The sequence below is a fragment of the Aquarana catesbeiana genome, linkage group LG01, assembly GCF_042186555.1.
Source record: "Aquarana catesbeiana isolate 2022-GZ linkage group LG01, ASM4218655v1, whole genome shotgun sequence".
Classification (NCBI taxonomy): domain Eukaryota; kingdom Metazoa; phylum Chordata; class Amphibia; order Anura; family Ranidae; genus Aquarana; species Aquarana catesbeiana.
This window is the reverse complement of record NC_133324.1, coordinates 959,362,585-959,386,963: the sequence shown is the minus strand read 5'-3', so window position 1 is coordinate 959,386,963 and position 24,379 is coordinate 959,362,585. Positions and strand designations below refer to the sequence as shown.

General features: G+C 42.9%; 1 protein-coding gene across 1 annotated transcript in view; it reads left to right on the top strand.

The window, feature by feature from the left end:
- Positions 1-24,379, top strand: part of LOC141126643 (vomeronasal type-2 receptor 26-like) — a 128,357-nt gene that overhangs the window by 46,577 nt on the left and 57,401 nt on the right. The window lies entirely within an intron of this gene.

The window sequence follows — 24,379 nt, the reverse complement described above, 5'->3', positions numbered from 1 at the left end:
GACAGCATACTCCAGGTGCGGCCGGACCAGAGTCTTGTAGAGCGGGAGAATTATCATTTTATCTCTGGAGTTGATCCCCCTTTTAATGCATTCCAATATTCTGTTTGCTTTATTAGCAGCTGCTTGGCATTTCATGCCATTGCTGAGCCTATCATCTACTAGGACCCCCAGGTCCTTTTCCATCCTAGATTCCCCCAGAAGTTCTCCCCCCAGTGTATAGATTGCATTCATATTTTTGCCACCCAAATGCATTATTTTGCATTTTTCTACATTGAACCTCATTTGCCATGTAGTCGCACACCTCATTAATTTGTTCAGGTCTTTTTGCAAGATTTCCACATCCTGTGGAGAAGTTTTTGCCCTGCTTAGCTTAGTATCGTCTGCAAATACAGAGATTGAACTGTTTATCCCATCCTCCAGGTCGTTTATGAACAAATTAAATAGGATTGGTCCCAGCACAGAACCCTGGGGAACCCCACTACCCACCCCTGACCATTCTGAGTACTCCCCATTTATCACCACCCTCTGAACACGCCCTTGTAGCCAGTTTTCAATCAATGTACTCACCCTATGGTCCATGCCAACGCACCTTATTTTGTACAGTAAACGTTTATGGGGAACTGTGTCAAATGCTTTTGCAAAATCCAGATACACCATGTCTACGGGCCTTCCTTTATCTAGATGGCAACTCACCTCCTCATAGAAGGTTAATAGATTGGTTTGGCAAGAACGATTCTGCATGAATCCATGCTGATTACTGCTAATGATATCATTCTTATTACTAAAATCTTGTATATAGTCCCTTATCATCCCCTCCAAGAGTTTACATACTATTGATGTTAGGCTAACTGGTTTGTAATTCCCAGGGATGTTTTTTGGGCCCTTTTTAAATATTGGTGCTACATTGGCTTTTCTCCAATCAGCTGGTACCATTCCAGTCAATAGACTGTCTGTAAAAATTAGGAACAACGGTCTGGCAATCACCTGACTGAGTTCTCTAAGTACCCTCGGATGCAAGCCATTTGGTCCCGGTGATTTATTAATGTTAAGTTTCTCAAGTCTAATTTTAATAACGTCCTCTGTTAACCATGGAGGTGCTTCCTGTGTTGTGTCATGAGGATAAACATTGCAGTTTTGGTTACTGAAGCCCCCTGATTCACTCGTGAAGACTGAGGAGAAGAATAAATTCAATACCTTTGCCATCTCCCCATCCTTTGTAACCAGATGTCCTTCCTCATTCTTTATGGGGCCAATATGGTCTGTCCTCCCTTTTTTACTGTTTACATACTTAAAGAATTTCTTGGGATTTTTTTTGCTCTCCTCCGCTATGTGTCTTTCATGTTCTATCTTAGCCGTCCTAATTGCACCCTTACATTTCTTATTGCATTCTTTATAAAGTCTGAATGCTGAGGATGATCCCTCAACCTTGTATTTTTTGATGGCCTTCTCCTTTGCTTTTATATGCATTTTTACATTGGAGTTAAGCCATCCAGGATTTTTTTCTTTTAAATTTATTACCCAATGGGATACATTGGCTAATGCCCTTATTTAATATGCTCTTAAAGCAAACCCATCTCTCCTCCATATTCTTTGTTCCTAATATTTTATCCCAATTTATGCCTTTTAGCAAGGTTTGTAGTTTAGGGAAGTTGGCTCTTTTGAAATTCAGTGTCTTTGTGTTCCCTTCATGTTTCTTATTTGTGTGATTTATACTGAAACTAATTGACCTGTGATCGCTGTTACCTAAATTGCCCCGTATTTCCACATCTGTGATCAGGTCTGTATTGTTGGTAATCAGTAGATCCAGTAATGTTTTATTTCTAGTTGGTTCGTCTACCATCTGACCAATAAAATTGTCCTGCAAGACATTAAGGAACTGGCGAGCCTTAAATGAATGCGCGGTTCCCTCCGCCCAGTCTATGTCTGGATAATTAAAATCCCCCATTATGATAACACTTCCCATCCTTGCTGCTAATCCAATTTGTGATAGGAGATCCGTCTCCACTTCCTCCCTCAGGTTAGGGGGCCTATAGCATACTCCCAGTATTATTTTCCCCTTAGCTTCATCCCTTTGGAGCTCTACCCATAAAGATTCCACCTCCTCCCTAGCTCCCTCAGTGATGTCATCTCTCACATTCACTTGTACATTATTCTTGATATATAGGCATACCCCTCCCCCTTTTTTACCCTCTCTATCCTTGCGGTATAGGGTATACCCTTGAATGTTTGCCAGCCAATCATGAGAGCTGTTGAACCAGGTCTCTGAAATTCCCACAAAATCCAAATCCTCCTTGTACAACAGTATCTCTAGTTCACCCATCTTGTCCACCATGCTCCTGGCATTAGTGAACATGCCACATAGTTTAGACCGGTCGCATATTGTCCTCGTATTGGGTGTTTCAAGATTGCAACTAGGACTTGCTACTATACTCACCTTGTGTTTTTGTGCTTTGGTTAACCTACCACTAATGCCCCCAATACTACCCTGTGGAATATCTTCCGCGCTGGCTATCACTGTCTCTGGACCCTCCCCCCCATCATCATCCGCATCCATAGATAGAGCAGGGGTTATCAAAAAATAAAGTTTACCTGGAATGCTTAACAACACTGGTGCATAACCTCGTCTAAGCTCACAGCACTAATGACCCATTGCTTCAGCCTGCTATAAATAGCAGCCGAATGCCAAAAGGTTCTGCCTCCCAGACAGGTGTGGGCAATAACAGTCACCCACACCTGTCATACACACTACGGATGCGGTCTCCTGGGTACGCGGTGCACGGTGCCAACCCTTACCCACATCAAAGATGGCGATGCGGGAGGAGTGACGTCATGCGTCACGTTCCCACCGGCACGCAGGCGTGGCCGCCCAAGGAACAGCGGGTCTGAATCTGATGGAGGCGCATAGCATCCCCTAGCGCAATGCTGGCAGCTGCAGAGATGATGGACTGACCCACAGAGATGGAAACAGAGGGGGTCAGGGGAGAACACAGCCATCGCCTCAGATGGTGCATAAAGAGGAAAGATGAAGACCCAAAAAAGGAACCCGAGAGGCCACATAAGATGGCCGAATGGACATTAAACCAAACGGTTGTCCAAAACGGCCCCCGCGTGCCAGGGCTGCACGCAGAGGACCGCGGGACGCACCAAACCCCCCACCAGGAAAAAAAAAAAAAAAGGTTGTAAGTGTGATGGAAATAAAAGTGATCCATAGTAGACGACTAAAGTCTCGATGATATAGCGAGGCATGGAGACAGAAGAAAAGTTGATGTAAAACTTATGATATAAAAATCAACATACATCTAAATAAAGATAACCCAATGATATATATACACATAATCTTAATCATGTATGAACAGTAACGATATGAAAAGCAGTATGACAAAGAATAGCTGCATAGTTGATGATGCAGTAAGGATGAAACCAACTAAAATCGCAAGGCCCATATATGAGTCGAATCATTTCTCCACTCCTCCAGAAACAAAGCCCTCAAGAAAGGGCTTATAATTCATAGCCTCATTGAGGCCTGGGAAGATTGTGGCTTGGAGCATAAAAATCCACTTAAGCTCTTTCTGTAGTAGGATCTTATTCCAGTCCCTCCCCCCCTTGGATTGGGATGCACTCTATCCAAAACCAAGAAACAAATCTTGGGAAAAATGCCATTATGTAAGGATAGAACGTGCAGCCCAAGGGGGAGATCTGGAATACATTTTCGCATGCTCCAGATATGTTTGGATATCCTAGAGCGTAGTTCCAACTTGGTTTTACCCACGTAGAAGGAGCCGCAGTCACAGAGTAATAAGTACACCACCCCCTTGGTCTTGCAATTGGCAAAATGTATTGCCTAGAAGGGCTTGCCATTAGGTAGGGTGCATACAGAACCCACCTGTATGAATTGGCAAAAAGTGCAGCCCCCACAGGTATATGTACCCTTGTTTTTACAGGGATCCCCTCGATTCTCGCCTCTAAACTCACTTTGAACCAAACGATCCCTGATGAATGTAGCGCGCTTGAAAGTAATGAGTGGTTTGGTTGGCACAAATCTACCCAGGTTGGGGTCCATGGATAGAAGGTGCCATTTTTGAACAATATTGCGGATCTCATTATGTTGATTGGAATAAGGTATTATTAATCGAGTCGTATTTTCATGTTGGCCCTTATTTCTGGATTTTTGAGAATATAGAAGTTCATATCTGGTTTTTGCCAAGGATTTTTTAAAAGCCCTTTTAAGGCATGTTTTCGAATACCCTCTTTCCAGTAATCTATTCTGTAATTTTTTAGCTTCAATTTGAAAAATGTTGTCATCAGAGCAATTTCTTCTGGTATTGACTGAATGGTATGGACGTTATAAGTGGGCGTGGATGGAAATTAGAGGTATGAAGTATGGAATTTCCTGCCGTCTGTTTCCTGAAGAGACGAGTCTGGATGGCAGCCCCCTCCCCTCGGAGGACGGTGACATCCAGAAAGGTCACCTCATCAAAGTGGTATGACATGGTGAAGGTTAGATTGAATGAATTTTTATTGAGCCTGGCCAGAAAGGCTGACAACGCCTCTGTTGAACCATCCCAAATTAAAAATATATCATCGATATATCTTAACCACATTGTACATCTATAGTTGTTCATCTGCCATCAAGGATTGCTCCCACTCCCCCAGGTACAGATTGGCGTATGATGGGGCACAGCATGTCCCCATTGCAACACCCTGTACCTGGAGGTAGTGGGAGCCATTGAAGGAAAAAACGTTGTGGTTGAGGATGAAGTCCAAAGACTGAATAACAAACTTGCTATAGGGGCAATCATCCTCAATTTGCTGGGATAGAATGTGACGAATGGCAGCCAGGCCTAACGTATGCAGAATGGAGCTGTAGAGCGCCTCAACATCAATAGTCACTAACGTCAAGTGCTCTGAGATGGATAAACCATCGAGAATCTTAAGAAAGTGAATCGTATCCTTCACATAGTGTAATGGATGTGATCATGGTGAACTGTCTATTCCAATGCCTGCTTTATATACCTAACATATATAAACTCAGCTTCTATGCTTATTAAGCCTTAAGACATTTACAGATATTCTGCAAAGCTCAAAGCTTGCTTAGGAACTGGACTGACTGCAAAGAGTTAATAAAAAAGTTTGCGCCTGCTTCCCAGAATACAATTAGAATATAACAGTGTAGCACTAACTCTCAGTGGAGCTGCTGGTTTAAGTGGGCTTGTTACCTTCACTCTCCTTCCCTCTGTTTTACCGGCACCAGGTCTAGGGGTTCCGTTGAGTTTGCCTCTGGATGATACACGCACCAACACTTAAATAAGTTTTCAATGCTTTATTGAACAATCTACTAAGGAAATAGCAGGAAAGAGGCAGAAGGGAAACTGCAGAAGAAACTCAAATATCTTCTTGTAAGGTTCTTGACAAATGTCCTGGTAGAATATGGATATTATAATAGAATGCGCTCCCCTCGTGGGACACACTCTTTGCTCGCCTGGATAGGCCTCTCTCACTTGCCTAGCAGCCAGCACGTAGCACGAACAAAAGTCTCTGCCACAGACTTGTTTGGGATAAACCGGTACGATCCTCTGCCACAGGATGTATTGTTTTTTTCTGCAATGAACGTCAGTCACAGTGCTTGAACCTTTAAGCCAACCCGGCAACACTATGCTGTATAGTTACTTTTAGGATACGTCCTCCAACCGAGTTACCAGACCCCTCTCCAGACCAGCACGCTGCGTGATCCTTCCCTGACGGGTCCTCCTCTGGGATCTCCTCGGTTGTCCAGCTTCCTCCCTTTGGATAGATAGCTCAGGACCATTCCTCGGCTGCTGTGGTAGGCCCCAGACAAGCTTCTGGGCCCACCCCTGCGCCGCAGCGACGTGGGCCTCCGTAACAGAGGACCACGAGATTGCTTCTCTAACGCATACCTGTCAGCCAGGAGGGCTAGCAGGTGGCTGTAAAACGAACCCCACAATATGGCGTCTGTCCCATAAATACCCTAGACCAGAATGCATCTCGGAGGGCCACCTCCACCGAGTTGTCTCCGGGACAGAAGAGCATCCATACGCTTCGACACGTTGCATTTCCAACACTGACCAGTGACAACAGCGACATCCACCGGTCAGCACGGAAACACACACAATGTCAGCCAAGCTGGAACAGAGGCAAACCTAACCTATTTAACGAACAAGTTACTAAATTTACCTAACATATGGTAGATCGCAAATCTACCAGCGCTACAACAGCATAACACAATGGAGCAAGAGCAAGAGAATGCAGCAAAAACAATTATTCACTTCTGCAAATGTGAATCGCCTGAAAGCCAAAATTTTGTCACATATTTGTATTTTTATATCTGTGGTTTGTATGCGCCAATCTTTTTGACGTATCTTAATCTTCAATGGAATTGTATAAAAGTCTTGAGAAGCGGAAATATTTAACAGAAAGTAATTTGACTCTGAACTAAGCTGTCTCAGTGTGAGCTTACTTGAAGCATGCATGCTCTTGTATTCAACAATTTGATCGGGGGTAGATATAATAATATCGGAACTTTTGTTCTGAATCCAAAACATTTTGGCACCCAACGTGGGGCTCGAGGCTAGGATCCCAAGGGATAGCCGATCCAGAAGGGCCCGGGACAAGCCAACACGGAGAGACAGGATATGGAGACTGATCACCTCTAAAAACGGTAAGACACTTTTGATATCTTGTATATCTAGTCTACTGTTTATCCTGTACCCGTGGCTGGTCAACCTCTGTGCCCATATCGGCTTCCTACGGCCCTCAAAGACAGGTATTTATCTTGCCTCGAGTCTGTTGATAAATTAAGGAAACTGCAATTATATCCACCGCCTGTTTTGTTCTGTTCTGTTTTGTTGATCGATCTTGTGTTTTGTCTACCAACCTCTGTTCTAAGTGACACCTCCCCCTGTGACAACACGCCCTATGCCACCGCCCCCTGAACCCCCCACACCAAAACCCACCCACATGTTTCCAGTGATGGAACATAGTAGCAATCAATGTAGCATTTTAATTAAATACATAATTTATGTATAGGATGTCTTGAATATTTCTGAATATTTCAGTCAGAGTCTGAATTTAGTTGTAATTGCTTACCCTTGCATTATTGAAGCTAAAAGGTGTTTTTTTTCTAATAATAGTAAATGTAGCAAATGTGCTATATTTATGCAAATGGTTTAATTGTGTTTAAGCTGTATAAGCAACAATTGGGGAGTTTAAAATGTTCAATTTCAATATTTAACAGTATTATAAATAAAGAGGAAATTTATGTATTCTGGGCGTTATGCCAGAAGAACAAAAGAGGAAGTGCTTTCCTTGCTTAAAGCGGAGTTCCACCCTAAAGTGGAACTTCCGCTCATCGGATTCCTCCCCCCCTCTGGTGCCACAATTGGCACCTTTCAGGTAGGAAGGGGGTGCAGATACCTGTCTAATACAGGTATCTGCAGCAACTTCCGGGCTTAGACAGCCGCAGAATATCCGCAGATGACCGCCCCCCCTGTTGTCTTCTGGGAAACACACAGTTCCCAGCACACAACGGGGACCAGTGCAGAGGCGCAGCGCGACTCGGGCATGCACAGTAGGGAACCTGGCAGTGAAGCCGCAGCGCTTCACTTCCCGATTCCCTGACCGAGGATGGCGGCGGGGGCAGCCGAGAGCCGAGCAATTGATCGGCTTCGGCTGCCGACATCGCTGGACCCTGGGACAGGTAAGTGTCCATTTATTAAAAGTCAGCAGATGCAGTATTTATAGCTGCTGGCTTTTAATAATTTTTTTTAAGGTGCAGCTCCTCTTTAAATCTATGTGCTTGATTTAGGCCCTATTCACATCTGAGCGTTTTGTATTCTGAAAAAAAAAAAATAACAATTATTCTGTATGGAGATGGTTCACATCTCCACTCTAAAACGCCTGAAGCCAATATGTGTACAAGAGGTCACACAAGAAAAGGCGAATCTGTTGAGAAATAGCACAAGAAGTTTACTGATTTGGGTTTTAGTGTGCTGAACAGAGCGCATAGACACATGTTAGCTGCCGCATTTATTTCAGGTCTTAAAGAGTCAATCCAAAAGGGTCTGAGTATAGAGTAATGGAACTTGAGACATTGTTATTAGTAGTTATTAGGTCCAGAATCCTCACAGAGTAGTAGAGAGTAGCTCCTCCTTTGATGGCCTCTGACACACCCTATCTGCGCCCACCAGTACCAGCTCCACGTGTCTGCTACAACTGCGGAAGACCCGGCCACTCCAGAAGGGAATACCGAAGCCCCTGGAAATTCACCCACAGTCAACCAAGCCCCAACCATGATCCATATGAAAACGCCCAGTACCAGGGACATAACACCCCACCTCGCCTACCACCTCGCCTACCCACCTCTTCGGATCACATGGACCTTCTCCACAAGGATTCAGGCAAGCCTGTGTCACCTGCCAGCTACACCTGGACTGTTATGCCACAAGGTGCCCAGAACTCCCCCTCCAAATTCACCAAGGCAATGGCCCTCATTCTGGACACCTGGATGGAGTTACACCCAGACATTGTACTCCTTCAGTATGTAGATGACTTCCTGCTTGTGCAGATACCCTTGGTGATGCCTCAATCTTCTCTGAAAGCCTCCTCCACTACCTGGCTGAGCAAGGATGCAAGGCCTTAAAGCAAAAAGTCCAGAGAGAAGGTGATTTTCCTAGGCCACTGCATCTCCCAAGGCACCTGACATCTCACTAAAGAAAGAGTTGCTACAATCAAGGGCATCCCTCAAGGTCAAAAGCCCCTTCACGCCTTTCTAGGATTAATCTCCTACTGCCGTTCTTGGATTCCAGAAGCCTCCCTCTTGATGCAACCCCTTTATGATGCCCTTTCTCGCTTTCTACAGAAGCTGTGGACAATTTTGAAACTCTGAAGGAGATCCTCTCAACAGCCCCTGCTTTGGGACTAAAAGACTTTCAAACTGTTTGTCTCAGAGAGGCAAGGACATGCCACAGGAGTTTTGGCTCAGACCCATGGTAACAGAATCAGACCCATTGAGTATTACTCCTGTCAACTGGACTCAGTGGCCAGGGGGGACCCTTCTGCTTTAGAGCCCTCTTTGCAGCCCAATGCCCCTCATGACATAACTGCCATACTGAACCAAGTACAGCCCAAACACCTGTCCTCAGCAAGACATCTCAGACTCCAGTGTGCCTTGCTTCTCCCCGATAACATCACCATCCTCCGATGTGATACCCTTAACTCATCCACTCTGCTTCCTCTTCTCGAGGGGGGAACCTCTTTGGAGAATGATCCTCATCTCACCGCTCATGACTGCTTCGAAGTGATAAAGATGGAAACAACACACTTATCGACAGTCAGTGAAAGAGCCCTTGAGAATCCTGACTTGACAATTTTTGTGGATGGTTCCAGGTATGCAGGCATTACCCTCCTCCATGTCTTCCCAGGAAGCAGAACTCCAGGCCCTAACTATGGCATGCAAATTGGCAGAAGGAAATTTTGGGATCATCCGGAAAACCAGAGGGTTCCTGACAGCAGCAGGAACACCTGTAAAACACAGTGCAGCTATCAAGGACTTAATGGATGCCCTACTCCTCCCAGCAAAAGTGGCTATACTTAAGGTAAAGACGCACAGAAAGCTGGTTTCCCAAGAAGCACAAGGCAATCACCTGGCAGATACCGCTGCGAAAAAAGCTGCAGATTGAACGCGAGAAGTGGTCAGCAGAGTGAATGCACCTATCCTGGATGACCCAATAGACACCCCTGAAGAGACTGTACAAACCACTATGATTCTACAAAACCCTCCTGTAAACAGGACCCACCTCAAGGAGCAACAGAAGACAGCTGACAAAGAAGAAAAAGAAGTGTGAATCAAAAAAGGAGCCACAGAAGTTGAAGGAATCATGGAATTAAACAAGAGACCGTGTCTGCCATGTGGGCCGGAAGCCTATCCCGTTACCAACATGACGATAGAGAGTGATCAGGGGCCGGCTTTCACGGCCTCAGTAACCAAAGAGATATGGGCAGCTTTAGGAGTCACACTAGCTTTCCACACCCCATACCATCCTCAAAGCAGTGGGAAGGTGGAAAGATTGAATGGCACAATAAAATCTAGAATGCTAAAAATGTCTCAGGAAATGGGAATGAGTTGGCCAGACAGCCTACCCATTGCCTTATTCAGTGTTAGGTACACTCCAAGGGGAAACCTTGGTCTCTCACCCTATGGGATATTGTTTGGTTCAGCCCCCAGACTAGGTTGTTATTTCCCACAACAGTTGCAGCACCAATCTGATATACTAACTGATTATGTGACTGCTTTATCTCGAGAATTAACCCATGTCCATTCGGAAGTGTTTTCTTCCGTTCCAGATCCTGAGCTAGATACAGCCACACACAAGCTGGTTCCCAGTGATTGGGTCCTGATAAAGAAGTTTGTGAGAAAACATACTCTTGAACCCAGATATGATGGTCCTTTCTAGGTTCTCCTAACAACTGCCACATCAGTCAAAGTGGCCGGGAAGAACTCGTGGACACACGCCTCCCACTGCAAGAAAGTTCCTATACCTGAGGAAGAGGACAAGGGGACCAAACAATCAATCTGTATATCCTTTTTATAGTAATCATTGCCCAGGTGCAAGAGGTAGCCATCAGACAAAAAGATGGTAAAACCTAATTCTGGTATAACTCATCCAATACACATGTTGCCACTTTTATATCCTCTTATGAACAGATAATTCCAGGTACTATGTACAAGATCTGGTCCTGGGATGAAGCAGTAAGACCCATGACTGTGTATGTATGCATCACTGATACCTATTGGGGTAACAACTGTGATTCCTGGGGAGCAGTGGGTTGGAACACTGGGGGACAAACTGGGGGTACAAACCTGAAAATGCCCAAAATAGAAAAGACAAAAATGGGAAGTCACTCTTAGATAGAATGACAATCAACAAGCACACACCATTGAGAATCCTAGCCCAGAAGACGGTGGGACCTATGTTCTGGACCTATGGTGGGGAAGTGGGTATTCCGGATTTAGAAAGCCTTTCCAACTGAAAGATACGTTCTATAACCCAGAGTGGGGAGTTCCCCAATCCACATCTAGCTCAAACCCCCTGATGCCCCATATACAGACATTAAAGGACATGGTGGCCATAGCAGACCCTACCTTTGAGGATACCATGGCTGCAGAAACCGGGTTCTCAGATGTCAACTTGTGGCTCAAGTGGATGAGGTATAGTGCAGGGAAACACAATAAGACCAATTGTTATGTGTGTGGGGGGCTAGACCACACTTGGGAATGGTACCCCTGAACATACCCCCTGAACATGAAACATGTTTCCTCAGCCTATTTACCAACACAACCACTGATCACTCCCTATGTGAACATTGCAAGAAGGAATATCCCATAGTTACCAAGACCCCCAAAGCACGGAGAAGGTATCACCATCTATCCTGGCAATTACACATGCTATGGACGGTATCAGGGAGTGGGGAAACCTCTTGGGAATTTCACTAAGGGTTACTGTGGATCTTATAGTGAGGTGTCTGCAGATCTAGTGCAAAATCAAGTCCAGTCTTTGGGAGATGTGTACTGAATCTGCGGAGACATGAAAATTAGAAGCAGATTGACAGGACAGTGGACACGAGAATGTGCACTGGCCAAGGCCATAATGCCTCTACATATTCTCTCAGAAAACCCAAAGCCAAATACAAACAACACACCAAGGCCTAACAGGAGGCGTAGGAGTGTCCCAGCAGGAAGCTTCGACCCACATGTATACATAGACGCCATACGGGTCCCTAGAGCAAGAGACCAAGTAGCAGCAGGGTTTGAGTCCCTGATCCCCATCATCAATGTAAACTGGATAAATTAAATCTACTACAACCAACAAAGGTTTGTTAATTACACCTGAGATGCACTCGGAGGTTTAGTCGAACAACTAGAAGCCGCTTCACATATGACCTTCCAAAACCGTATGACCTTAGATATGGTCCTAGCTGAAAAGGGGGGTGTGTGTAAAATGTTACCTAAAACGAGTACATGCTGTACTTATATCCCAGATAACACAGGCCCAAATAGTAAAGTGACTTTAGCCATCCAAAAGCTTGAGGATTTGTCCAAAGAATTAAGGAAGAATTCAGTTTTCCAACCCCCAGGATCGGTACTTCACCTGGATCAAGGTGGATGGCAGGGAATTTTAACACAGATCGGAATAGCCATTCTGATAATTCTAGTGACCCTAGCTATCATGGTCTGCTGTGTTCTTCCCTGTTTTAAGAAGTGTGTAGAAAAAGCTATTGCCCAATCTACTCCCATGTTTGTGAACCAGGAAATACCAGATGATGATGATAATGATGATGATTATGTGTTACGCTCCGTTACAGTCACCTCCTCCCGAGATGCATAGGATTAAAGGGACAGACAGCACCTGATTGCCCCTCCAAGCTGTACCGAGGGGGGTAGTGAGTTAGTGAGTTAGTCACTGCTCTTCTCTATATACAGCTGAAAAGAGTTGCAGAGGAGAGGGCCAGGGTAGTGAGTAGGACTTTTAGTATGAGGGACAGTTTGAAATTGACAGCTTCAAGGGGGGACTGTAATGGATGTGATCATGGTGAACTGTCTATTCCAATACCTACTTTATATACCTAACATATATAAACTCAGCTTCTATGCTTATTAAGCCTTAAGACATTTACAGATATTTTGCAAAGCTCAAAGCTTGCTTAGGAACTGGACTGACTGCAAAGAGTTAATCAAAAAGTTTGCGCCTGCTTCCCAGAATACATTCAGAATATAACAGCATAACACAATGGAGCAAGAGCAAGAGAAAGCAGCAAAAACAATTATTCACTTCTGCAAATGTGCATCAGCTGAAAGCCAAAATTTTGTCACATATTGGTATTTTTATATCTGTGGTTTGTATGCACCAGTCTTGTTGACGTATCTCAATCTTCAATGGAATTGTATAAAAGTCTTGAGAAGCGGAAATATTAAACAGAAAGTAATTTGACTCTGAACTAAGCTGTCTCAGTGTGAGCTTACTTGAAGCATGCATGCTCTTGTATTAAACAATCTGATCGGGGGCAGATATAATAATATCGGAACTTTTGTTCTTTTTTTTTTTCTTTTCTTTTTTTTTTCTTTTTTTGCCACGTCAGTGTCTATTTTCGGAGGCGAAAGTTTCACCTTTGAGGTTCAATACTTCCCCGACTCATTACTCACATCATAGTGGCTTTGATACCTCTTGTCTCTTATTATTTTTCTTTCCATATTACAAATCTCTTTTATATCTATCTACTTATTTGTAGCATCAAACTATCCTACCTGAGGTTTAATCATAAAGTCATAACTTAAGCCCCGCTTAAACCACACTAGTCAGACCCCCTACCCTTCCCCACCCGCCCACCCCCCAATCTACTCCTTCTCAAAGTCCTATATTCCTTCCTCCATGCACCTTCATATTAACTGAATCCCCCCCACCCAATGGACACCACTCCTGTTGCCTGTTCCCCATCTAACCTTCTCATAGGTGCACCTTAGCAAGATCTATTGAATTCTCAATACCTCTACCGCCCTTAGTGAGCTTTTAAATTTTTGTCACTTCTTCCATTTTTCCTCAAACTCATCCAATTCCGCTTCCTCCGCACATCTCAAATATTCTAAGTTCTGGGTTTCATTTATTTTGTCGTACCATTCTTGTATTGTTGGACCGTTTTTCTCCTGCCAGTGACTTACAAACAAACTTTTAGCTGCATTCAACATTTGTGGAACTAGTGTTCTCAGATATAATTCGGTTGGCATTCTAAAACCATGAAACAGACATGCCCATGGATCGTCCGGCACTGCTATTTGGGTTATCTCACCAATGATTTTCCTAATATCATACCAAAATTCCCTTATTTTTGTACAGTGCCACCAAATGTGTGACATTGTACCCAATTCCATACATCCCCTCCAGCAAAATTGTGAAGTTTCGTTCTGGAACTTAGAAGCTCTATCTGGGGTATTATACCATCTTGATAAGCATTTGTAATTTAGCTCAGACATTTTATAATTTACCGAAGTATTGTGAACTCGCTTCAATAAAGTTGTAACCTCATCTTCTTTAAGCTTTGTTTTTAATTCTGACTTAATGTATGCTGGGGTGTCTGTTCCCTTCAGATCCACCAGTATCCTATAGGTTTTTGAAATCCCCTTCTTCCCATCCTGGCCAACACAAAGTTTCTCAAACGGTTTGAGGTTGTCCATCATTCTAATTGGTTGGGGGAGTGATTCAATGAAATTTTTAAATTGACTATATCGCCACCTGTTGAGGATCATAAGGTCACTTTTATTTTTCAGGTCCTGAAATGAGCATAGTTTACCTTTCTGCATAACATCCTTTAACTGAACTCCTCCTTGCAGTATCCATCTCCCACACAAATTCTCCATTCCTGGTGCGAAAAACTCAGTGTCCCTCAGAGGGATCAAAGGGAGTTATACTGCCATTTCTCCCTCTTATGCAAATTATCCCATATTTTCAAAGTATGTCTGGTGATACTGTGTGCCTCAGAACAAAGTTTCCTAAAATGTGAAGGTATCCAAATGACTTTACTTAACTCTACTTTACTAATTGTGTTTTCCATTTTTACCCACCTCTTCTCTTTATTCCCTTTTACCCAATCTATAATTCTTGATAAAGTGATTGCTTCGTGATATAATCTAATGTCTGGTGCTCCCCACCCCCCTTTCTCTTTATCCCTTGCCAAAGTGTCATACCTTATACGTGGCTTTTTCCCCCTCCAAATAAATTTAATAATAAGTGAGTGCAATTTTTTAAGATATGCTTGTGGAAGCGGAATTGGTAACATCTGCATTTTAAATAGAATCTTTGGCAGGATTGCCATTTTAATAATATTAATTCTACCCCCCCATGACAGGTGTCCTCTTGTGATTCTATTCAACTCCCTCTTAACCTCATTAAGGAGAGGGACGAAGTTAGCTTGAAACAGTAACTCTCTATTCCCTGTTATTTTTACCCCAAGATAGTTTATCTCTTTTTTTTCCCATATAAATGGGAATTCTTTGTGGACCATATGATCTTTTTTATCAGTCTTAATTTCTAATATTTCTAATATTTCAGATTTAATTGGATTAATCTTGAAATTAGATATTTCCCCGTATTCTTTCAAGGTTTTGAGCAGGTTAGGAAGAGTTATTCTAGGTCTAGTAATATACAACAGAATATCATCTGCAAAAGCAGCCAGTTTATGTTCTTCCTCAACATCTGAAACCCCCGAGATATCCGAGTTTTGCCTTATCTGTTCAAGCAAGGGCTCAAGCGTCAGCACGAACAAAAGGGGGGACAATGGACAACCTTGTCTTGTTCCGTTAGTCATTTTAAACGGCTCAGATAGCGTTCCATTAACCTTGACCCTTGCTAAAGGACATGTATACAGTGCCTTTATCCTTCTGATCATAATTGGCCCAAATCCTATTTCCTTCAGTGCACTAAACATAAAGCCCCAGTCTACCCTGTCAAAAGCTTTCTCAGCGTCTATTGACAGGAGTAGCCCTGGGGCTCCACTGTCCCTCATTTTTTGAATTACCATAAGGGTTCTGATCCCATTATCCCGGAGTAAATCCCGCCTGATCTGGGTGTATCATATTATTTAGGATGTTCTTCACTCTCCCTGCCAGTATTTTCGCGAACAGTTTCGTGTCTGCATTTAGGAGCGCTATTGGTCTGTAGCTAGAACAGAGTGTACTGTCCTTGCCCTCCTTCAAAATGATGGCAATAATCGCTTCTGACGCTTCTTTTCCCATCTCCCCTTCATGCCGATTGCGTTCATATATGTACAGAGTTTAGGAATTAGGAGGTCTTGGAACGTTTTGTAATATAATACGGAGAAACCATCCGGCCCCGGGCTTTTCCCTACTGACGTCTCCCTCAATGTTTTTTTAATTTCCTCTTCTGTAATGGGACCCTCAAGTAAGTTATATTTATCTTCTTCTATTTTCTTTAGACCGAGTTCCTGAAAAAAACTTTGGTTCTCTCCTTTTTTTTCTGCCTCCCTTTTTGGGGTAGTATTATTGATCGAATACAGTCCCTCAAAATATTTTTGGAAGATTTTGGCGATTTCTCTTGTTCTATACTTTACCTCCCCATCTATAGTCTTGATTTTCTCAATATAGTTATGAGACTTCCTTTTTTTTAGGATCTTTGCTAGGAGCTTCCCCGGTTTATTACCTCCCACATATCTCTCTTTCTTTATTAAATTGTACGTTTCTCGCGTATCTTGTTCAATTAAGGTTCTCCTGGCCTCTCTTTTGTTGTGAAGTCTAAGGAGCACCTCCTTTTTTATGCGTCTGTTCAAGTTCCGCTATTTCATTCATGATTACAAGTTTATCTTCCCTTCTCTTTCTCTTTTTTTCCGCACCTGCCTTAATCAGGATCCCCCTAATATAGGCTTTGTGTGCCTCCCATATTATTGACTCTGAGACTTCAGCTGTTCTATTAGTTTTAAAATAGAACTCTAGTTCCCTCGACACCAGGTCCCGTATCTCTTTGTCATTTATTAATTTTTCATTTAATTTCCAGCTAAAGCTCTTGTTATGGGTCTGTCTCATATTCACTATTAAGCTTATAGGCGCATGGTCAGAGAAAGTCACTACCCCAATATCTGAGCTGATGATCTCATCCAACCAGCAGTGCTCGATCAGAAAAAAATCCAGTCTGGAATATGTCCCATGTACGAGGGAGTAGAACGTATAGTCCCTACTGTCAGCATGCTGCGTCCTCCATACGTCCACCATTTGGCACTGGTACAATTTCTTTTTCACTCTATTGCTCCAAGCCAAACTCTCCCCCCGCACATGGGACGATTTATCCTTCCCTGGCTCTAAACACAAATTGAAGTCACCAGCCATTATAGCTAGGCCTTCCTTAAATTCAGCCAACCTCTTAATCATAAAGCTATGTGGGTTTTTGTTTGGGCCATAAATGTTTGCCAGTGAACATTCCATACCATTGAGTTTCCCTTTTAAAAACAAAAACCGTCCCTCCGGGTCAGTCCTTCTCTCGTGTAGATCGAACCTTACTCCATTAGCAAACCCAATGGCTACTCCTTTTGCGCGCAGTGTGGGTGAGTCACCGTACAACCAAACTGGGAAGTCCTTGGAGAAGATTTTTTGATTCCTCTCCAGGAGAAAATGAGTCTCCTGAAGAAATACCACATCAGCTCCCCGGAATTTCAGTTCCTGCAAAATATTAGCACACTTTGTACGTGCGTTCAAACCTCGTACATTGTATGAAATTATTTTAATATTGCTCATCTATTCTACAGAAATTCTTTCCTGTGCCCTGCAACAGTGGTGTCCATGGGATTCACTGTTCACTGTTCAAGATTATTCGTTGTACTTTTTTACTGGACTTCAGCTCCTGCCTATTCCCACAACCTATATCCTTCCCCTCCCTCCAACCCCTCCCATTACCCACCCCGCTCCCCCTCCCCTCCCCTTCCCCCATGGGGGTATTAGGCCATCTCATGACCTGAAAAAAAACCGTGGCTCCTCCAACTCCACCCGCCCCTTCGGTTCTCCCCCTTGAGGTTGAGATCGGATCGAGCCGCCCCTTTCCCAATGCTCCCCCTGATATTGAGGGGTGCCTAAGCCTGGTTGATCCCCCCCTCCCCCCGCCCCTCCGGCCCCTCCCCCATCCCCGCCCCCCACACCCCCCCAAATCCCACCTCAACCATGTTTGGCTATATCGTATAACTGTTCCATTATGATTTTTTCATTTTAAATATTGGCCTCCAAGCTTGCTGCACCCCAGAAGCTTCTGCATCCCCCGTCTTAACCCACCAACCCGGGATTTCCACCAGAGGCACCTCTAATCGATCACAGAATTTAGCTGTTTCTTCTGGGAATCTTAAGGTGGCCGATCGGCCATCTTTACGACCAGTAAGGCAGGTTGGGAACCCCCATGAATAATGGACATCATGAACTTTTAACTGTTCAAGGAGTGGTTTCAGTATTCTTCTCCTGGCTAGTGTCTCTGCTGCCAAATCCGGAAATATTTGCAGATTTGTCTCGCCATACTTCACTGGATAATTCTTTTTCAGATTCTCCTTGATTTTCTCTTTATCACTGTACTTATAAAATCTTGCGATGACATCTCTAGGGACCTCACCCCTTATTTCTGCCGGTTTTCTGATCCTATGTATTCTCTCAAACTTTATTTTTTTTGCATTCTCCGAAGTATACACCATTCTTCCAAATATTTCGTCCATTACTCCCTGTAGATCTTCAATTCCCCCTTGTGGTTCTGGCAGACCCCTGATCCGTAAGTTTTTCCTTCTACTCCGATTTTCCTGGTCTTCCGCTCTGTAACGTAAATTCCTCTGCTCTCTTTGTAGCTCTTCCAACTGGGATTTAAGTCCTTTTATCTCTTCTTCTTGTTTACCCATCTTTGTTTCTGCTTCTTCCACTCTTTGCAGCATATGGTTCATCTCTTCTTGGAGAGAGCCTATTTCCCCCTTTATAGTTACTTCCAATTTGGCAAACATTTCTGCCATTTCGCTTTTAGTAGGAAGTAGTTTTTTTTTTGTTGGGGTTCCGTTGTTGCCTCTTCAGCTGCTTCGTTGCTTCCTACGTGGATATCGTCCTCGACTGTCTGTCTTCTTGTACCTATCCTTGGGGTGCACTCAGGTGTTTTAATTTTGGTCTCTTTTTGTTTGCCTGGGCTATTCTTGCCAGTGTCCTGCACCATATACTTTCTAATGGTTCCCGGGCTTGCACTTGTCCTGGGTGGGTTAGCAGTGTTGGCAGTCGCTCCTTTCGTGGTTTTACCTTTCATTTCTTTCTTGATTACTGCTCTTGAATCAGGCTTTTAGCCCCGGCCGCCTACCGTTTTCCAAGGGCCACTTCTGAGTTCCCGGCAGCACCTACTTCGTTTAAAAGGCCTGGCCCAGGCTTAGGATATCTGCCAAAAGAGGGCTCCTGAGTCTTAGACAAGCATCTCTGCCAGGCCCTGTTCTGAAAACAATTAAAGAGACCAGCCCTAGGGGTCCCTTTTGCTGGAAGCCCTTATTCAGTTCTGGTCGCTGCGTGTCAGTTCAGCCTACTCCCGGCTGCATTGGCCACCATGATAGTCTGTTGCTTTAGCGACCAAACAGCTTACTGCCTTTCCTCTATTAAATAGGACTGCTTTATCCAAGGAGTTCAGCGCCCTGGAGAATAGTTTTTTATAACCGCCCCCTTTTTCACTATAGCACTACCTCAAGCTGAGCTGGTTGATATGGTCTGTCCCCTCACCAGGGTATCTCCTCCCAAACAAATAGTCCCCTGGTCTCACAAGAGCAATGTCCTCTTCCCCTGGCCTATATATTAGCAGTGGGAGATGAGTTTAAATATGTTAGTTACTACAGGCAGCCTTTTTACTAGAGTGAATGTTGCACCACCGAATCCACAGTTAAGCTCTATGCGTAAATATGTGTCGCAGGTGTTCCTTGATGTAAGGACAGATTTTTCCTTTTAGACAGCTTAATTATTAACAATCGCTATTTCTACTTTTATACTGGTAGAACTAGTCCCTTTTCCTCCTGGTCCAGTGATGTTTTTTGTTATGTTTTTCTTATGTGTGATCGTAAGGTGTAGGCTTAGGTGTATTTATTACACAAGCGTCCCTCTTAGTTGTAATAAAGTTAGTCAACTAAATCCTCAGTACTCCTTAATAGACTGCTTTTAAATATGCCGCTTAATTTACTGGTACAAGACAGACAGATGTCACAAAAAAAGAAAAAAGTACCTAGCTTCCTGGGGCCAGACCCTCTTTCCTGGGGCCAGACTCTCTTAAACGCAGCCTTTAAACAATATATAGACAATATTCAGCTGCCTTATAAAATTCATCATCCTCTTCAGGCCTTATGCTATCTATGAAATAAGACAGGATAGCCAAACAAAAATAAAGTATAGACTTGTATTACTTGCCCATCTTCCTTTTCTCCGTTCCGTTCTGGAGACTTTTATTTTTCTTTGTTGCCATCAATTTTCTCCCTGGCTGGGTTAGAACTGGGGTTAACAACACTTACCCCTTCCTGCGATTCCAGGCTCTCTCTTCTAGTTTTTTTTTTTTTTCCAGGCTATCTTTCCACACTACCTTGTTCCGTCTTTTCGAAATCCGTTCATATTTTGCTGTATCCTGAAACCTGTAACCCCCCACGCTGGAAGCAGCGGATATCTCAGGCGGGTATGTCACATTCAGTCCCGCTTCAGCTCCTCCATTGAGCCGCGCGGCGTCCCTGCGGCAACGGCGTTCCCATAGTTGAAAGAGAGAGAGCGGAGAGGCAGCGTAGGCAGTGTAGGCTGGAGTAAGACTACGGAGACTACGGAGGCACTATGAGTCTCGAAGACGGCCGAGAAGTCTGCTCCGCCAGAGGGGGACACGGAGGGGCGAGGGGGGAGAGACGGGGGAGACGAGCAGCAGAACAGATGAGGGGACGGACACACCGGCCCTAGCTATACATGAGCCAGCGTCTCAGGGAGGGGATCCCAGAGCCTCCCGGGCTTAGCATCGCGTCAGGTGAACTGCCCACATCCGGCTCCTCCCTCGGAACTTTTGTTCTGAATCCTAAACAATAGGAGGGGAGACTGATCACAAAAGGCCTAAGATGTTCATCAATTAATCGACTGAGTCTTTCTGAAATGGAGCCATTTCCCGAGATAATTGGGCGGCCCGGAGGATTTTTTCTATCTTTGTGAATCTTGGGGAGTGCGTAAAAAGTCGGGATTTTAGGATGTTCAGTGCGTATGTATTTCTAAGTGGTGGCTGTTATAATACCCCTTCTACCTGCAGCATCAACCAAGTCATAAAGTTGTATGGTAATAGTGTTTGCGCTGTGAAGGGAAGGGGAAAAGGAGGAGAGTGGACCAAAAAAAATTATAAAGGAAATATTGACACTCAATAACATATAAAGTATATATACATCCAATAGGAAAAAGTGGTTAGTGCAGTAAAATAAGTAAACCAGACCAAAGTGAAAAAATATACACATAAAAATGGTGAAAGTCCATAGGCAGGTGAAGAAATATATAAAGGTATATAAAAGTCTAAACAAAATCAATCAAAAAAAAAAAGTCTAGGGCAAACAATATATAAGAAAAGGGACACTTCCACCACCAAAGGAATGTGTGTAATGGATACAGTCTTCAGTGATATCACCTCCGTGTCTGCAAGCAGCTCACCTCACAGCTGTAAGGTGTACAGCATGATCACTGATCACAAATGAAGATGGTGGGTTGAAAGGGCCAATATGACGATGTCCCATATGTTGTATTGAAGACTCTCATTAACATAATCAGTGATTACGCTGTTCACCTCTTTTTTTCCCAATTTTTCTTGTTTTTATCATCTGCTTTCCTCGGCCACTGTGGCCATTTTCTTCTGATCATTCGGTCTTGGCTGCCATTTCAGGGCATGTGAGTAATGAATATCACATACACGGCTTTACTTTTTGCTTTGAATTATTTGTTCCCATTAGGTGGTTGGATGGAGGGACACTGTTGGGGTGTGTTCTGTTGTTGAAAATGTTTTTTCTATTTTAGATTACTACATTTAAAACTAAATGCATATCTGAATATCCCTGAAGAAGGAGATGTGTCTCCGTAACGCGTAGGAAACATTTATGCATTGTTATGGCTACATGTTTATACCCTATATGAAGAGTCTTCCACGATTTTTCTGGAATACTCTGCATTTGAGAGCTGCTTTGTACAGATTTTTCTATATGTATGTATGTATGAATTTTATATGTTTTTCTGTATAGTATCTAATAAAATTTATAATTTTTTATAATATTGTTTGCTTTACGAGTCCGTGCATTTAAAGTCCCGCCCGTTAGGAAAAACCACACATATAGTGAAATTTGACTGTTGAACCATATTAAGATCTTAGAAGTCTAAAAGAGAGGGATGATCTAGCTATAAAACCCTCAGACAAAGGAGGTAACATTGTGGTAATGATTAATGAACAATACATAATGATGGGTTTGAAAATTCTTAACAACAATCAGTGCCAATCACTCCATATGAAGCCTTCTCTGTCCTCTGCTTATCTCCCTTAGGCCCCTTTCACACTGGGGCGGTAGGGGGCGTCGGCGGTAAAACAGCGCTATTTTTAGCACTGTTTTACCGCGGTATTCGGCCGCTAGCGGTGCAGTTTTAACCCCCCGCTGGCGGCCGAAAAAGGGTTAAAAACACTCGTACAGCGCAGCTATAGCCGCGGTATTGCCGCGGTATAGCCGCGCTGTCCCATTGCCATAGCCGCGCTGTCCCGCTGTCGGGCTTTCACACTGAACAAACAGCGGAGGCTGTTTAGGTGCGGTTTGCAGGCGGTATTTTTAGCGAAATACCGCCTGCAAACCGCCCCAGTGTGAAAGGGGCCTTAGAGTAATAGCCTGAGAGAAATACACAGAAAAGTGGCAATTTTTTGATTCTCCTAAATATATATATATATATATATATATATATATATATATATATATTAAGGAGTGTTCTCATCTGAAAAAGGGCGCTAACAGCCCGAAACTGTAATGATGGAATACTATACGATGGAATTTCTATAATGGATGTTTTTTGAATATTAAACGTGAAGTACTGATGCGCTGCTAAAAGTGTAAATGGTATATATAGTAAAGTGCTAAAGTGCAAAAAGATAAATATAAAGCAGCTGACTTCTGAAGTGTTGCCAGCACCAAAAATATGAGTGATAAGTGATGAAGCAGCGCTAAATATCTCTTCAGAAATAACAAATAGGGATAACTAATAAAAAAGTGCTAATAACGTTCCCAGGTAACTCTGAACCAATCTTACAGTATAAAAAGTGCTAATAGTATTAGGATGTAAAGTGCTAATAATAAAGTGCTTGTAACAATACAAATTCTCAATGTGCAAAATGATGTAATAATGATGCAAATGACATCAAAGAATAATTCACAGTAATGACTGATGTAACTTCAGATGCTAAGCAAATAGTCTCTATAAGGGTAAATGTAAATAAATACAGATAATGTAGTGACTAGTAGGATTCCTTCTCCAATCCATACCCTGTGTGTGCTAGCCTCTCACCTCAAGAGAAGACCCCACATGGGTCTAGTCGTGCATCAACAGATCAACGGATGTCCTTTTCCTCCTCCTTGGGTGTGAAAAATAAAAAATAATAAATTATAAAATATAAAAAAAAATTTAAAAAAAAATAAAATATATAAAATATATTTTTTATTTTTTTATTTTTTTTGTATATTTTATAATTTATTATTTTTTATTTTTCACATTCCTTGTGTTATTATTTTAGAGTGTTTTTACTCATATTGTTAGCTCTCTGATCCCCTTTTTATATGCTATTGCTCCGTTTAGGGGAGCAGATTAGTAAGAGACAAGCTTATGGATTTGGCCTTTATTTCTCCTATTTGTTCAACTCATTTGCATATGATAAGCCTTTACTCATTAGTATGCTGCTTCCATGATCATTACCAGTATTTAAACTCCACCTGTTTCACCTAGTATTCATACCCTTGACAAAGTCACGTGTGGTGTGACGTAACGCGTAGGGAGGAGCCTGGTGACGACACTTCCGGTTACAGCCGTTACCAGAAATCTCTGTGTTTGGCACATGTTTTTTTGCTGATGGCGTTTTGGCCACTTTTAAACTGTTATGCCATATTTTTTTTTTATAAAATGCAAGTTTTTTACTACTACACTATGGAGGCTCTTCTCTTCTACCGTTTATCCCTGGAGACAATTTTTTAAAAGGATCTGGTCGTGGAACTTGGTGTTTGTTGGAGAAATAGCCTGGAGACTGCAGTGACCATTCGTTTGGGATACACCCAAGGAGGAGGAAAAGGACATCTGTTGATCTGTTGATGCACGACTAGACCCATGTGGGGTCTTCCCTTGAGATGAGAGGCTAGCACACACAGGGTGTAGATTGGAGAAGGATTCCTACTAGGCACTACATTATCTGCATTAGAACTTTTTCCTTTCTTTGATACATTTACCCTTATAGAGACTATTTGCTTAGCATCACATCACTGTGAAGTTACATCAGTCATCACTGTGAATTATTTTTTTATGTCATTTTTTTGCATCATTTTGCACATTTAGAATTTGTTTTTTTTAATGATATTTCAATAAATGTTTGTGCAGCAATCATTTGACTTTTTTCTATATATGACCAGTAGGATGATCTGATTGTACTGCACATAGAGACTTGCTGAGTGCTGTTCACCTCACCCGTTTTTGATCTATATATATATATATATATATATATATATATATATATATATATATATATATATATACACACACATACATACACACGTACACATACTGTGTGTAAAAATTTGTCCA